Raw genomic sequence first — 15,158 nt, 5'->3', positions numbered from 1 at the left:
TATGACTTGTGTTCCAGACCCCTCACCAGCTTGGTTGCTCTCCTCTGGACATGTTCCAGCAATGCAACATCTTTCTTGTAGTGAGGGGCCCAAAACTGAACACAGTATTCGAGGTGCGGCCTCACCAGCACCAAGTACAGGGGCACGATCACTTCCCTGCTCCTGCTGGCCACACTATTCCTGATACAGGCCAGGATGCCATTGGCCTTCTTGGCCACCTGGGCACACTGCTGGCTCATATTCAGCTGGCTGTCAAGCAGTAACCCCAGGTCTTTTTCCACCAGGCAGCTTTCCAGCCACTCTTCCCCAAGCCTGTAGCACTACATGGGGTTGTTGTGACCAAAGTGCAGGACCTGGCACCTGGCCTTATTGAACCTCATAGAATTGGCCTATGCCCATCAATCCAGCCTGTCCAGGTCTCTCTGCAGAGCCCTCCTCCCCTCAAGCAGATCTTGACACCAGTTTGGTGTCGTCTGCAAATTTACTGAGGGCACACTCAATCCCCTCATCCAGGTCATTGAAAAAGATATTAAACAAGACTGGCCCTAGAACTGAGCCCTGGGTCCTATTGTGATGTCTCCTACTTTACTCAGGGAATTTTCTCACCTGAATTAACATTTGCAGTACATACATGGTTTGTCATCTACACAGTTAGGTGACACAACAAACAAATATTTGCTCACCTGTTTCTGAAGCACAGAGTTCCTTTCAGAAGTGAATTCTTTAACTGAACAAGGCTCTTAGGGAACTGGCAATAAGTTTAGAAACAGAAACGAAACATTACAAAAAGCATAGATGCTGCTTGTTTTAACAAAACATTAAATATTTGAGAAAGCAAAGACAAAACTTCTGCTGATCTTAAGTGCGTCAGCTATTCTATCATCTCAAATTTCAGCATGGCTGAGAAATGAACCTTGGTTTATAGAGCAATACAGTGATAAGAGACTGCATTTATGTTAGGATCTTTCATACAAGGAAATTAATAGGACATCTTGCCTTTTATCATCACTGAATCTGTGTATGGGTAGAGAGGCAGTTTTATATAATTCTTTCCATGAGGCTAATTCAAAATGTCAAAAGACAAGGTTAAGATAAAGGATTCATCTCAGAAATGTGCAGCTTTAATCAAAAGTCACATGGGGGGAGAAAACATTCTGCACTTTTTAATCAAGCAATTTAAAAATAATGTTGTCTCCTTTAGAAATTATTTATCCTAAATATATCTGCATTTATTCTAAATATAAATATGTTAAACATAATATTTCAAAACTAAAGTCTCTTCAAACATTTAAATAGGAAAATGATGAGGCATTGAAAGGTTTCGTGCCTGAAAAAATGTTGTCTTTGCACTTTCAAAGTAGGCTTATTTTACCTCAGTTGTAAAAATGGAGGGTCTGCATGAGCATTCCTCTGCTGAAGAACGCCTATTTTCAAGCTTCATCAGTTGAGTTTTCAAAGCCTTCTGAAAAGCAAATGTGTGGCTCAGTACATGCAGATAAATGTGGCACATGCAACCCTGGTTTGTTGCCTTTAGAGCCTAAATATTCAGAAGTCACTGGTTATTTGTATTGCTTCAGTCTTTTTTTATTTCTTCTTCAGCCTGAAACACTAACGTTTCACCAGAAACATACTTCTGAAACTGGGATGTCAAAGTGGGCTAACTAAATAACCTATCACACCTTAAACCTGCAATAAGATCTAATATATCCTGTTCACTGAGTGCCAAAAAGGCGAAGTTGCATTCAAAAATTGGTAGGTTGAGACAAATCATGAAAATCTTGACAATTGACTGTTACAAACTAGCATATAACAATTTTATATAGATCAGAGGAGAAAAAAACCCCACAAAATGTACCCAGAATTCAATGCAGGAGACAATCTTGTTTTACCAGCAAAGCTTCTTCAAGTTTTTCATAAGAGCCAAAACCAGAATATGTTTGCCTTAGCAGTTCATGGCAGCTATAAATTCCTGTGCGCTCCAAGTACCTGAAAGGATGGTACAGCAGAGTTAGTGCCAAGATTGAACAACGGGTATATTGCCTTTCTACAGATATAACAGATAAAACTGAAAGTTTGTCCTGCATCTCTTGAATTCAGTGTGAGCTTGGGGCCATGTCATGTTTACCTGACAGCTATAATAACCTCGTATTCCCTCTAGGTAAGATATATCAGAGGGAATACAACAGACTGAACAGAGGTCCATAAAAATACCAGAAAATTCTGCAGAAGATGTCACTGCATCAGATTTATGTCAGCTAGGAAATAGGCAGATGTCACAACTGAGTGTTTTCTACAGTTTTTAGATAGTTCAACTCCTAAGAGAAAGGGCATAGACACCGTTGTTGGAGGCTATGAATCACCAGTTAAGGGGGGATCTTCCATGCATCCAAAATGCAGAAGGGAGTGAGGGATTATGTAAAGGAGCATGCAGCATGGCATGTGTTAGAGGGGTTACCCAGTAAGGAGCTCATTTAGCATAATTACAGTTTTGGTCACCTCAGCCTCTTCAGAAATTTTGCCTTCAGATTTAGCAGGTAATTCTGGGTTGAAGATTTTTCTGCCCAACCAAGGTGATAAATATGAGGTCTCACCAGTCATCTGAGTGGAATGATTTTGGAGTCTAAATTAGTAGAAACAAAATTATTACAATTTCAGGAAGGTACAATTGTATTTTTGTGTGAGGACCACAAGTTTTTCTAAGCCTTTCTTTAAAAATACATATGAATGGTGGGTTATGTCCCAGTGTTCTGCTTGGCAAATCATTACAGAGATGTCATGGGGAGTGATGGCTTCTTGGGAGTATAGGTTATCAAGATGTCCTAGTGACTATGGGACATAGAATATAATTTAAAAAATAGTATTTAAATATCCTGAGATTTATAGGTGACAATTGCTATGTAAGAAGTAGATAGTCATTAGTCAAAACATATATATATACTCTTAGCAGTTACCGACAATAGTGGTTCCTCCCTGGGGATGGCATCTTACATGATTTATATATAAGCTTTGTAACAAACTTTATTTCACCAACTTTTCTGTACTAGCAGGAAACGGTTGTCTTGTAATGAAGCATTAGGCTGTATTCTAAAGGCAGGCAATAAATCATCTGTAACCTGAGTTATGGCTGTGAGATGGAGGAAGCCCTGGGAACCTGTGACTAAGGATAAAAATCATCTTATCTAACTGCTGATATCTATGCTGAGTGTCTCCACCTAAGCTAATCAACCAGTCTCCCTGTATAGTCAGAGGAGAGAAACAGGTAACTTGAAGGAGTAATTTAACATATCTATTTTAAGATGAGTTGAATCACACTTATTTCTATCTGTTTACTATAAAAGAAGTGCAGGAACTTCTGCAGAAAGAGACATTTCCATTGTGTTTGAAAAGACCTGGCACAAAAAAGCTGTGATTGCAGGTTGTGCCTTCACGTATGTATGCATGCAAATTAGACACATAATAATAAAAAGTAGGAAAAGTGACACGGTATACATAGTGAGAAAATGGTACCCTTGTCTTTCCCAGCAAATAATCAAAGATGATAAATTTATTCAGGATTTTGCATAATGCTTCCAAATGTTTTTTCAGGGTAAAAAATAAAAAAAAAGACTCCAGTGTGAGAACAACTTTCTTATTCTTCTCCTTGGACTTCATTCTGCCACTAGCAAGGAAAAAAGCTAAATGATCAAAAAATTAATTCACATTTTCCTTCTGGAATGACACAGTGATTTATTAATTGAAAATGAAATTGTAGAAGTTGTATAGTTTGTTTATTTGTATTCTGTAAGACTAAAACTATGATTATATTTTCACCATAAATTTCATAGATGGACAAAGAATATGGTAGGAAATAGAAGCCAAACTTGAATTTCAATGAACGAAGAACTGAATTTAAGGTTCAGCAAAGCATTCCGTGCTATTAACAGTTTTCTAGAACATTACTCCATGGTGAGTAGCTCTGAAGTTTAACATTATGTATTAGGTAAGATCATAAATTAGAAAAATGAGGGAATTCAAGTGTACATGTGGGCCTTTCAGAAGTATTTGCTTAATTTACAATTCCAGCCAAGGGATACAGGTTGATTTAATTTCCCATTGATAACACTGAGAGGGACTGCTCTGAAAAATCTTGAGGCCTACAGATTAAAACAGGGAACTTAGACAGCAGGACAAACTGTCCTTGTCTCTGTCTTATCTGTAAAATGATGGTACTGCTTCAAAGATGTAAATATGTATATATAACTTAATAACTCTCCAAATGTGTAAGATAAAAAAACAGGAATCCAAATAGTTGGAGAGATATACCCTCTAGCAGGTGATTCAAAATCTTCCATCAGCAGAAAAGCTATGTCCCAGGTAGGATAATGGTGTCACAATGAGAGAGGAGAGTTCTCAAGGATTCATTCATGGATTCTTTTATGTTCAGAAAGGACCATTTTTATAGCTTCTCTGATACCCTCTGAACCTAAGCCATAGAACTTCAACCAGAGTTTTGCGCACAAAGCTCACCGATCAATGTTAATTTTTAAGAGAGAGGTGTGTTTTCTGGGGCATTGGTTTTGGGTTTGGTTTGCTGGGTGTTTTTCATTCCTACTTGAGAGAAAGGATTGGCCTTCTTTATATGAATAACTTTTTATAGTAGAAACAAGTGGAACACCCATTGCCTTTCTAGCAGCTATAATCAGAGAGATTTGATGTCTCCTTCTTTTGTGGTTTTAGTCTTCATTTTCTCTGTGTTCTCCTTATTGCTGAAAGAAGCCAAAAAGACCAGATACAATCTGTTGGATAGGGCTTTGAGCAACTAAATCTAGTGAAAGATGTCCTTGTCCATGGTAGGGGGTTGGTACTGGGTGAGCTTTAAACATCTCTTCCAGCCCCAACCATTCTATGATTCTGTGATTCTAAGAATCATAGAATCATAGACTCATAGAATGTTTAGGGTTGGAAGGGACCACTAGTGGTCATCTAGTCCAACCCCCCTGCAGTGAGCAGGGACACCGCTAACCAGATCAGGCTGCTCAGAGCCCCATCCAACCTGGCCTTGAATGTTTCCAGGGATGGGGCCTCCACTACCTCTCTGGGCAACCTGTTCCAGTGTTTTACCACCCTCATTGTAAAAAATTTCTTCCTTACCTCTAGCCTGAACCTACCCTGTTCTAGTTTAAAACCATTTCCCCTTGTCCTAACACAGCTGGCCCTACGAAAAAGACGTTCCCCATCTTTCCTATAGGCCCCCTTTAGGTACTGGAAGGCCGCAATCAGGTCTCCCCGTAGCCTCCTTTTCTCCAGGCTGAATGAATTGTCAAGAGTACAGTCCATTGAAACATAAGCATTTTTGCTGGACTGAGATTGCCCTTTAAGTGCTTACATTTTATTTTGATGTTTAAATTGCACAGATTGTGTGTGATGGTATAAAACCATGCCTAGAATCAAATTCCTTTCTCACTGTTGATGTGTTTACTGCCCTTAAAGAAAGGCCTCACTGTGTAGGTGCTCTCATATCTTTCAATCTCCCATCTGTAGTGGGACCTTTGAGACATGCTGTAGGCAGCCTGTCCAGCAGTGCCTAGCAACCTACTACAGCAATCCTGACGACGCACTGATCAGTCCTGGCACTGAACTGTATGTCCCAGTGGGAAAATCCCAGTTTTGCTTTAGACTTTGCTTGTCAGCATCTGTTTGCATGGAGAGTGAATCTGGTTTGAACGGCAGCCTTGAACCATTTACTACCTACAAGGTATGATCTTGCTCTCTCTGAAAAAAAAAAACTTGAGAGGAAGTCATTAGGAAGTCAAGGGAACTACAGCAAACTGGGGAAGAAGATAGAGGCCTGAGGAAAATGAGACCTCAGGTTTGTATAACATACTGAAGAACAGGAGAACAATTCAAACCTTCTTCTTCCTTCTTTAAACTTGCATTCCCTGCTGGTGTGACACCACAGACCCTGCAGGTAATGCTGGAAGTAATTTCCTTTCCTAAGGAAAATTCCTCTGCATGCAGAAGTAATGTTGCTTTAACGTTTATACATTTACTTAAATACCCTTTTTGTTTTGGATTTAATGCAAAACTTTCACACCTTTGCTAAAGATTAAAAGCAATGTGTATCCTGAACAGGGAATAATTTGCATTGTCTTTGCACATGCATGAATGATTAGGAAGCATTTGAAGCAGGATAACAAACCAAATGGTTCAAACAGATGTAAGCTACGTGGGAAAAACCCCACTCCCTTTTTTTTTTGTATTTTCTTCTTTTCTATATCTAAGGCCATGTAAATTTGGGTCCTCTTTCATGTTCCATGAACAAACCACTTCCTCCACATTACACGGAGCCTCTGAATACAGCCTGATCTGTCAGAAGCAGACACTTTCTCTGGTGGCTGCTGTAAAATTCTGTGGAGTAAAATGCTGGTTTGTGACTTGAAGCTTAAAAACAATCCTGTTGGCTTAAACAGAGCTTGTTCATTTGCTAGATAAGCACTTGCTTAAAGGTTTGATAGATTGGGGATGAATGTTAGGAAAAATACCGTTTTCGCCTTGATTTTAAATTATATAGCTGGTGGCATAAAAATATATGGTGCATTAACATGCATTGTATAAAATGAAGAAAGTTCAAAATTACAGACTTGGCTTTTACAGATGGGTGGTAAAAGCTCACCTTCTACAGCAGATAGTAGTAGCTATCTGCATCTACTCTAACTTAGTCTTACCCTTGCATATGTTTGTCGGAAGTCATAATACATATTAAAAATTTGCTACCACAACACCCTCCACTTCTAAGATCATAAACTCTCTGAAATTGCACCGTGTCCATTTAAATGTGCCTCCAAGGACTGCATGTAAAGTGTGTAGATCAGTAGAGTAGTCGACTCACTACATCTTTCTGTGTCAGAGCAGGAAACTATAAAGTTAGTCTCAAGCCACTGTGGGCCATAATTTTTTACTCTAGTATTGCAGACTATAACTTTGAGAGATCTGTTTCACAAGATTATTTTATACATGCTGTGAATGATGTTTGAGGAGAAAAAGACAATGTATAACAAAAAACCAGCATATAACTGAGGGGTGGCACTATACCTTCTGGTTTTCCTTCTTAAAGAAATAGTATTGCACAATGCCTAATAGGCATCAGATGTTAGTATCAAAAGCTGATATTTAAAGAAATAAAAAACACAAGAAAAGCAAATTAGAAAAAATGTCTAGGAAGTAAGAGTATTAATACGTATTGTGTTTGTACGGGCAAGGTTTTGGTAGCAGGGGGGGCTACAGGGGTGGCTTCTGTGAGAAGCTGCCAGAAACTTCCCTTGCGTCCACCGCTGGCCAAGGCTGAGCCAATCACTGATGGTGGTAGCTGCTTTGGGATAAGGTATTTAAGAAGGAAAAAAACCTGTGGAGCAGCAGCCAGAGAGAGGCGTGAGAATATGTGAGCGGAGCAGCCCTGCAGCCCCCCAGGCCAGTGCCGCAGGAGGGCAGGAGGGGCTCCAGGCGCCGGAGCAGAGATTCCCCTCAGCCCCTGGGGCAGCCCATGGTGGGGCAGGCTGTGCCCCTGCAGCCCAGGGAGGCCCACGGGGGAGCAGATCCCCACCTGCAGCCCGGGGAGGACCCCACGCTGGTGCAGGGGGGAGCAGCTGGTGAGGACCTGCTGCCCGTGGGAAGGGCCCAGGCTGGAGCAGCGCGTGGGGGACTGTCTGCCGTGGGGGGACCCCGGGCTGGAGCAGGGGAGGAGTGTGAGGAGTCCTGCCCTGGGGAGGAAGGGGCGGCAGGGACAGCGTGTGAGGGACTGACCCCAACCCCCATTCCCAATCCCCCTGTGCTGCTAGAGGAGGTGGCAGAGAATTCAGGAGTGAGGTTAAGCCCAGAAAGAAGGGAGGGGTGGGGGGAAAGTGTTCTAAGATTCAGGAAGGTTCGTTATCGTCTCCTACTCTGATTTGACTGGTAATATATTAAATTAATTTCTCCAAGTTGAGTCTGTTTTGCCCATGATGGTAACTGTCAAATGATCTCTCCCTGTCCTTATCTCAACCCACGAGCTTTTAGATGTATTTTTCTCTCCCCTGTCCTGTTGAAGAGGGGAGTGATAGAGCAGCTTTGGTGGGTACCTGGTGACCAGGCAGGGTCAACCCATCACAGTAAGAGTAAAGCTTTCTCATTATGTTAGAAGAAACAGTCATGAAATTGTTACTCATATTTAGTTCAGAAAAGCTTATTTCAGCATTTGTTACTTTTACAAAAGAAACTCATTTGAAAGTATAATGTAGAGAAGATCCTTGTGTTACTGAGACTTCATCTGGTTAAACAAAGCAAGAACACAAAAATGAAAGTGTGGCACATATGGATAGTAGCCAATGTATATGTCCAATACCCCACGTCCAATGTATAATGCCAGCGAATACCAGAACCAAACCCTCCGGACAGGGCTTAACAGAAACAAAAATCCCTGAGTGTTTGTAGCACTAAGCTATGCTGAAGTCACAAATGTGTCTGTGTGTCATATGATAGCTGGCGGATTTGAGGACCCAGGAGGATTTACTAGTCCTTAATTCCTATGATTGCTGGGCTCTTTTTCCCAGCTCTGATCTTGAGCAATCAGCCTCCCTCTGTTTTAGTTTCCCCATATGTGTAATGGGGTTAATTGTATCTGTATCATAAGGGTATTGTGAAACTTAATTACTTAATAGAAAGAGCTTTGATATTCCTGGATATGTGACAGTGTAGGAGAGCAGAGAATTATTTACGGTCTTGAAAATTTTTATGGTAGTTTCACATTTTAGAGAGTAATACAGTGGATCCAAAGAGGGTAATATTTGACCTACTATTTCTACCACGCAGTGCGTAATGGGTTGCAATAATGACAGTAATCTGGGAGTCTGTTAATGTAATTAAAACCACTGACTTTTTTCTAGGTGGGAGGTTTTCGAAATATGGCTTATGTCCTAAATCGAAGTATGCTGTGACACCATCATAGCTGCTATATCACATCCAAAATTAGAAGAATAATTCTGCTCATAAAAATATTTCTCCCCCACCTCTACACATTAACCTGCCAGAAGTATCTAATATGCATTTGGAAAATCTGCAGCAGTGGACCAGCTTCTGCTTTTCACAATACAAATACAGCCAGTGGCTCTGTAGTGTCATCAGTCCCATTGCTCTTCATGGTGAGAAGCAAGGGTTAGTTTGGTGCGAGTGTCAGCCCTGAGCACTCCGGTGTAGGTGGCATGGTAAGAGAGTGGAGAGGTGTTTAGGACCTGTTTTTTTATTATGTGCAAAGGAAAATATAAACCTACTTCTTTTATATGCTTATTAAAACTATTGTCAATTCACCTGGACTCCAACATAGGAGACTCCTCTCAGAGTGTCTGGTGCCTTGTGTGTGAGGGACACCTTTGGATCCAGGTCCAGGAGGTGAACCACTGGCTGAACACAGAGCTGAATGCAGAGCTTTCTTGGAGCTTGGGCTGCCACATCATCGCAGGAGACTGCACTACTTCACTTGCTCCATGACCCTCTGTGCCCGTCGAAGCTTGGAGCTGAAGGGATGCTGTGGATGCACAATTTGTTGTGAATATGAAACCGTGACCAGCTGAGATGAGTGTGTATTTAAGAGCTATCCAGAGGGAAGGAGATTTAAGCCTCAAACAGCAAAAATCACTTCCCCCACCAGTTTAGCTACATCCCTTCTGCACAGTGCCTGGGTAGCATAATAAATTTTCTCTGTAACACCCTCTTCACTTTAGAGATGCTCTTAGCCAGATAGAATCATAGAACCATAGAATCATAGAAGTTTAGGTTGGAAAAGACCTTTAAGATCATCAAGTCCAACCGTAAACCTAACCCTGCCATCCCACCACTAAACCATGTCCCTGAGCACCTCGTCTGCCTGTCTTTTAAATACCTCCAGGGATGGGGACTCAACCACTTCCCTGGGCAGCCCATTTCAGTGCTTGACAACCCCTTCTGTGAAGAGATTTTTTCCTAATGTCTAATCTAAATCTGGTGCAACTTGAGGCCATCCTCACCCTATCGCCCATTACCAGGGAGAAGAGACTAACCCCCACCTCACTACACCCTCCTGTCAGGCAGTTGTAGAGGGAATGAAATGTTTGCTAGGCAATGTTTTTTCACTTTCTGGGAAACTTAAGCTTAATGCCTGCCATGTATATGAAGGAAGATGCATATTTATGTCTTCAGAAGCCACAGAGCAAACCAATTAAAAACGTGGGGGAAAAGAACTGTTTCATTTTAAACAGCTCAGATACACTGATTAAAGATTTTTGGTATTTGCTTATTAACAGCTCCTTGGTCTTGCCACTTCTGTGTAGCACTTTCCATCTGTACATCTCAGCGTGCCTTATTACAGTGAGTTAACTCAGCTTTAAGGCCAAGTTCTTGTGAGGTAAACAAGAGTTTACATCTGTACTGTGAAGCACAAAAACATATTGAAGATCTTTAGCCTAGCTTTGACGTGGTACATTCTGAGACCTAATACAACACCTTCCCTGAAACAACTTACCTCCAGAGAGCAGTGTCCTTGTGCTGAATGTTTCTTCATCAGCACATTGTACATGATCTATCCTGCCTCTTGCTCTGGTAGAATTTTGCTGGCTCTTATCTAAGGTGTATTTACACCATGTTCTGTTCTGCAGTTGTTGGTATCGTGCCAAGTTTTTTCCCATAATTTGCACCCAGAGAACTCACCCAAAGTCCTGCACAGATAGAGGCCAAAAATTTTGTGATTTGTCTTCAAGCCATCCCTGAAGCTGGAAAACAGTGTAACTGGAGATCAAGTTTTATCCACGGAAATAATGGAAAGTACTGAGTCAGGTTTTTTTAATGCAACTCTCCCTGAATTTCCTTTCTTTCCACTGAATTATTATTAGTAATGGTGCTTTGGTGAATGTGAAGGCTTCATGCAAATTCAGCCTAGTGTTGTGCTGAGAGTTCCTTGCAGTCATGGTGACTAATATCGTCTCATAATTTCCTGGATTTGTCTGTTTATGTCTATCCATCTGTTATCTTTCATCTTATACTTCACCTAGAAACAGTTTACAAAAGTGAATATCACTTTGTTTTGGATTTGAGTTTTGCATATATGTCTACAGTTTCTACCATATTCCTGATAGAGTTGAATCTTCTCTTGCATCTTTGTCTGCTGGTCTTGGCATTGGACTTCAACTCACAACCTCAGGAGAAGGAAAGGGAGTTTCTCAAACAATCTTACCGATAATTACAGGCTTGAGTAGTCTTAGAGTAGTCAGACTGAGTAGCCTATGATTATAGTGCAAGTTGCCTTCATAAGTAACACTGGAAGTACTTCATTCCACGTATCTGAAGGATGAATTTTTGCTTACAGTGGTTTTCTCCTGTTAGGTCTTGATTTCTCTCCACGGATCATAAAAAAAAATAAGCTTAAATTAGTTGCCTGCCTTTTCTGTGACTAAAATGAGAAATGACAGATCACACATTAAAAATTTTATTCAAGGCTGGTGGGTGCAACAAAGTGGTAGTACTGGTATGACATGGATTTGTTCTAAGAACTACCTGGAAGTTAGGATTTGAGTTTTCACCATGTGACCTACTCAGAAATATCAAGGTTTAATTCCCTCCCTTTTAAGTAGTGGGAAGTAGTATAATAATTCCATTTGACCACTAATAAAGTAGGTATTATATTTGTGGGAGATGAAAAATCTTTTGTACAAATAACACAATAAGGATCTTTGTGTTACTAGGCATAATAATATTTGATTGAAAATACGGTCACCAGAACCCAGAGTCTCAAGATTTAGATTAGAAGAGACTACAAAGGACTGCTGACAGGATCCAAGGAATTACCGTGTTCTTTCGTACTAGTGTTGCACACAGGAAGCAAAAGCAGAGTTTTAGACTTCTATAATGAATTTCTCTTGTTTGTGGATTATAATAATAAGTCTGGTGGGGTTTTTTTTGTTGAATTGGGTTTTAGATTTTAATGAAACCAAATTAAACTGCAAATCGTTGCGTCTTCAGTTTCTACAATATCAGGAAGGAAGGAAGAGAGCAGGGAGTCTAGACTGTTGCTGAACTGTGAGATCTGGCTTCAATTTCCTACTCTCCAGTGGGCTTCCTTTCTAATGTTAGGCAAGGCACTTCAAAGTCCCTCAAAGGCCTAATTTACATTGGCTTATATTGAATACTCCTGAGGATATAAGGCCAAGTCATGCTCTGTCTCAAGTTCCCACCCAGAAGAGGGGAATGGACAATATCTACAATCAGCATTTTGGGGGATAAAGAAGATGGTGAAGAGCTCACACTGTGAGGAAGTGGTAAAGGCCATAAAAATATTCATGTGACGGATCTCCTCTAAGCCATTCAAACAATGTTGAAGGTTTTTATGCCATATCAAACAGCTTTAATCTAGAACGTTGCTCACTGTTTACATTGCACAGTGCCTGGTTTGGGCAGCAGTTAGCTGCAACAGGAAATTGAGTGACTACACACAATGAAGTAAACTCTTTGAACAATATCATCTGGAAGTGGGTTTTCATCCATTTATTGTTGTCCGTCTGGGATAAAGAAGAAAGCCCATTTTAAAATGACCTTTTAAAAAAAAAAAATTCTCGTTTTTTAGTTTGGGTAGCCAGCTCTTTCCCCAGACTGAATTTAAAGTTATTTAATGTTTTTTATCTTTTTAATCATGAGCTGAGAGAAACTAATGGAAGTTATCAGGAACTTCACCTTCATTTACATAGTTGCTATGTGGAATGGGAAATTGGCTTATGCAAGGATGGAATCTAAGGCTCATTAGTGATGAGGATCTTCAGAAGAGAGTGCCCCCTGCCATAGTGTTCAGTTGCAGGATGTGGGTGGTCTTAGAGGATACATTTCACATTAGCCAGCCAATTAATGAAAACACAAGTGAATTGAACTGAATGTAGTGCTTACCTGTGTCTGTGAGGTTGCTTGCCTGGTGATTGCAAACAAAAGACTGATGACTCTACCCATACAGCAAAAAAAGATGGTGAATACAAACTTGGGGAAGTATGGGAAGAGATACTTCTATTTGATACAGTGTGATCATCATAGACTAAATATGTGCTTTGTAGTCTGAGTTGTGATGTAGAATATAATCATGGATAAAAAGGATAAAAAAAACCCTCCTTGTTCTTCAAGCCTTTAGGTCTATCAGTAGCCTGGGGAAAAGGAGGAATGCAGACACCTGAGGTAGCCAGCCTATTCCCGCATAAAAGTTTGATTGCATTCACTTATACTTCTTGATTCAACTGGCTGATCCATCACTAGGGAAACAGTAAACATTATGTTGATGGTGCTTTTGTACAAACAAGAAATCATCAAATTCCATCCTATTTCCCTAAAAGAATTCAAGAAACAGCAGTGCCTCCATGGGGATTAGTCATAGGTCTCACATACTTTATAGTCCACTGAAAAGCCCATTCTCCTCTGACCCCAAACCTCACATTGAAGATGTCTAACTTTGATATCACTCCCATCTCTGCAAATATAGTTCAGCATAGGCCAAGGGGACCTCAGCAGTATCCTTGATTTGAAAGATCAGAAGGTGGAGTTCCCAGAAATGACCCAATAGTAAATGATTCAACAATGCTCTTAGGTAGAAAAAGCATAGCTGCAGTGAAGAAAAAGCTGCCATTCCAAAACCAAGCTCTCTTCAGAGGTGCTGACCCAACTTTAGATGAAATTTTGTTTGAAACTGATGCATTTATATTTCTTTTCCTGGCAGAGTATTTTCTCAAAAAGACATTGAAGTCCATATTAAAAGTATGAAAGAAAGCTGGTTGAATTTGAGTAATTTTATCCAGAGAAATGTAGAAATTAAGAAAATAGCAACAAGATATTAAAGAAACATTTACCAGGTGTTGATATTAGTGTGACTTAAATTATTCATTTTGTTGTAGAAATTAAGATTCAGTCATCTGCTCAGCCCTAATTCTGGCTGATTTAGACACAGTTTCTCCAGGATTCAATCCTGCAAAGAACCTTCTTGCCTTTATCTTCTGCAGAACTTCAGCTGCAACTAAGAAACAACAGAGAAAGAATATTTTTTTTTTTTTAAAATTTTTCAAGGAAAGCCAGAACCTAATTGTTTTATTTTGGTGCTGGTTTACTGAAATGACCACATTTCCAAAAATCCTGGGTTTCTAACAGCCATCCCTGGCTCCAGAAAGGTCTGCAGGCTGCATAATGTTTCAAAGAACCAGGATACTTTGCCTTTGCTCAGATTTGGTTATGGAAGAGTAATGGGTGAGGAGGTGTATATTAATGATCCAGCTTTAGGAATACAGAGCCAGGATTTTAATCCAGTCACATGTAATTTACCTAGTACCACAGATCAAATGTCTCCTAAAGCTGGCATAGGAGTTTCTAGTTTCAAGTTCAGTGCTGAGGTCATTGGAACAGGATTAGCATCTGTGTCATGGTTTTATTTTGTCTTTCTCAGCTCTGTATTTTCTGTAATAAATATGGGAGGAGCACAAATGCTTCACAAAACACTGCTTAAACACCTACCTGAGCATGCATGTCTTCTATTTCAAGCTTATTTTGTTAAGAGGTTTCACGATAACTCCCACAGTTGCTTTCCAAAAATAAGCTTACTCCAGCTCTGACCATCGTTACAAGGTTGACTCACAAATTGGTAGAGAGGCAATGTGATGGAAATTCTTGAATAGATGTCTACACAAAGTTGCATCTACTGTTTTTGATGGGCATGTTAAGCCTCTGCTGCTGTTTGCTTATTCAAGACTATCTGTCCAGATAGAAGTGTGATTTAAAATATAAAAGAGATGTGTGGTAGGCAGTGCAAGGGGAAAGTACCTGGCTTCAGTGCACAGAAGAAGATAAGCGTAGTAACACAGGAAGAGCAATGTGATAGAAAACTACTGAATATCAGTTGTAGTTTCTAAAATATCTGTCCAGAAAGTCTAAACCAACTAAATATTAACTACTATATGGAAATGGTTGCCATGTTGTGTGCGTAAACTCTGCAGTTCTGAATGTCTCTACCTGCTAAGCTCCTTCAACTCATGACTTGTTGTCTGCACCTCTCCTATAAACAACATAAATTCTAAGTCTGACCTCTGAATTCAATCTTTCAGACAGACAAGGAACAAAAGAGTATCCAGGTTGCTGAAATACCACAAAATTAAGCATCA

At 40.2% G+C, this 15,158-nt stretch overlaps 1 protein-coding gene across 1 annotated transcript in view; it reads left to right on the top strand.

Annotated features, from left to right (window-relative positions):
- FAM135B (family with sequence similarity 135 member B) overlaps window positions 1-15,158 on the top strand; it is a 151,520-nt gene that overhangs the window by 43,037 nt on the left and 93,325 nt on the right. The gene's annotated exons all lie outside the window — the stretch shown is intronic.

Source organism: Egretta garzetta, unplaced genomic scaffold (genome assembly GCF_000687185.1).
Source record: "Egretta garzetta isolate BGI_Z169 unplaced genomic scaffold, ASM68718v1 scaffold74, whole genome shotgun sequence".
Lineage (NCBI taxonomy): Eukaryota > Metazoa > Chordata > Aves > Pelecaniformes > Ardeidae > Egretta > Egretta garzetta.
The sequence above is the reverse complement of the archived record's forward strand: the minus strand, read 5'-3'. Positions and strand labels throughout refer to the sequence as shown.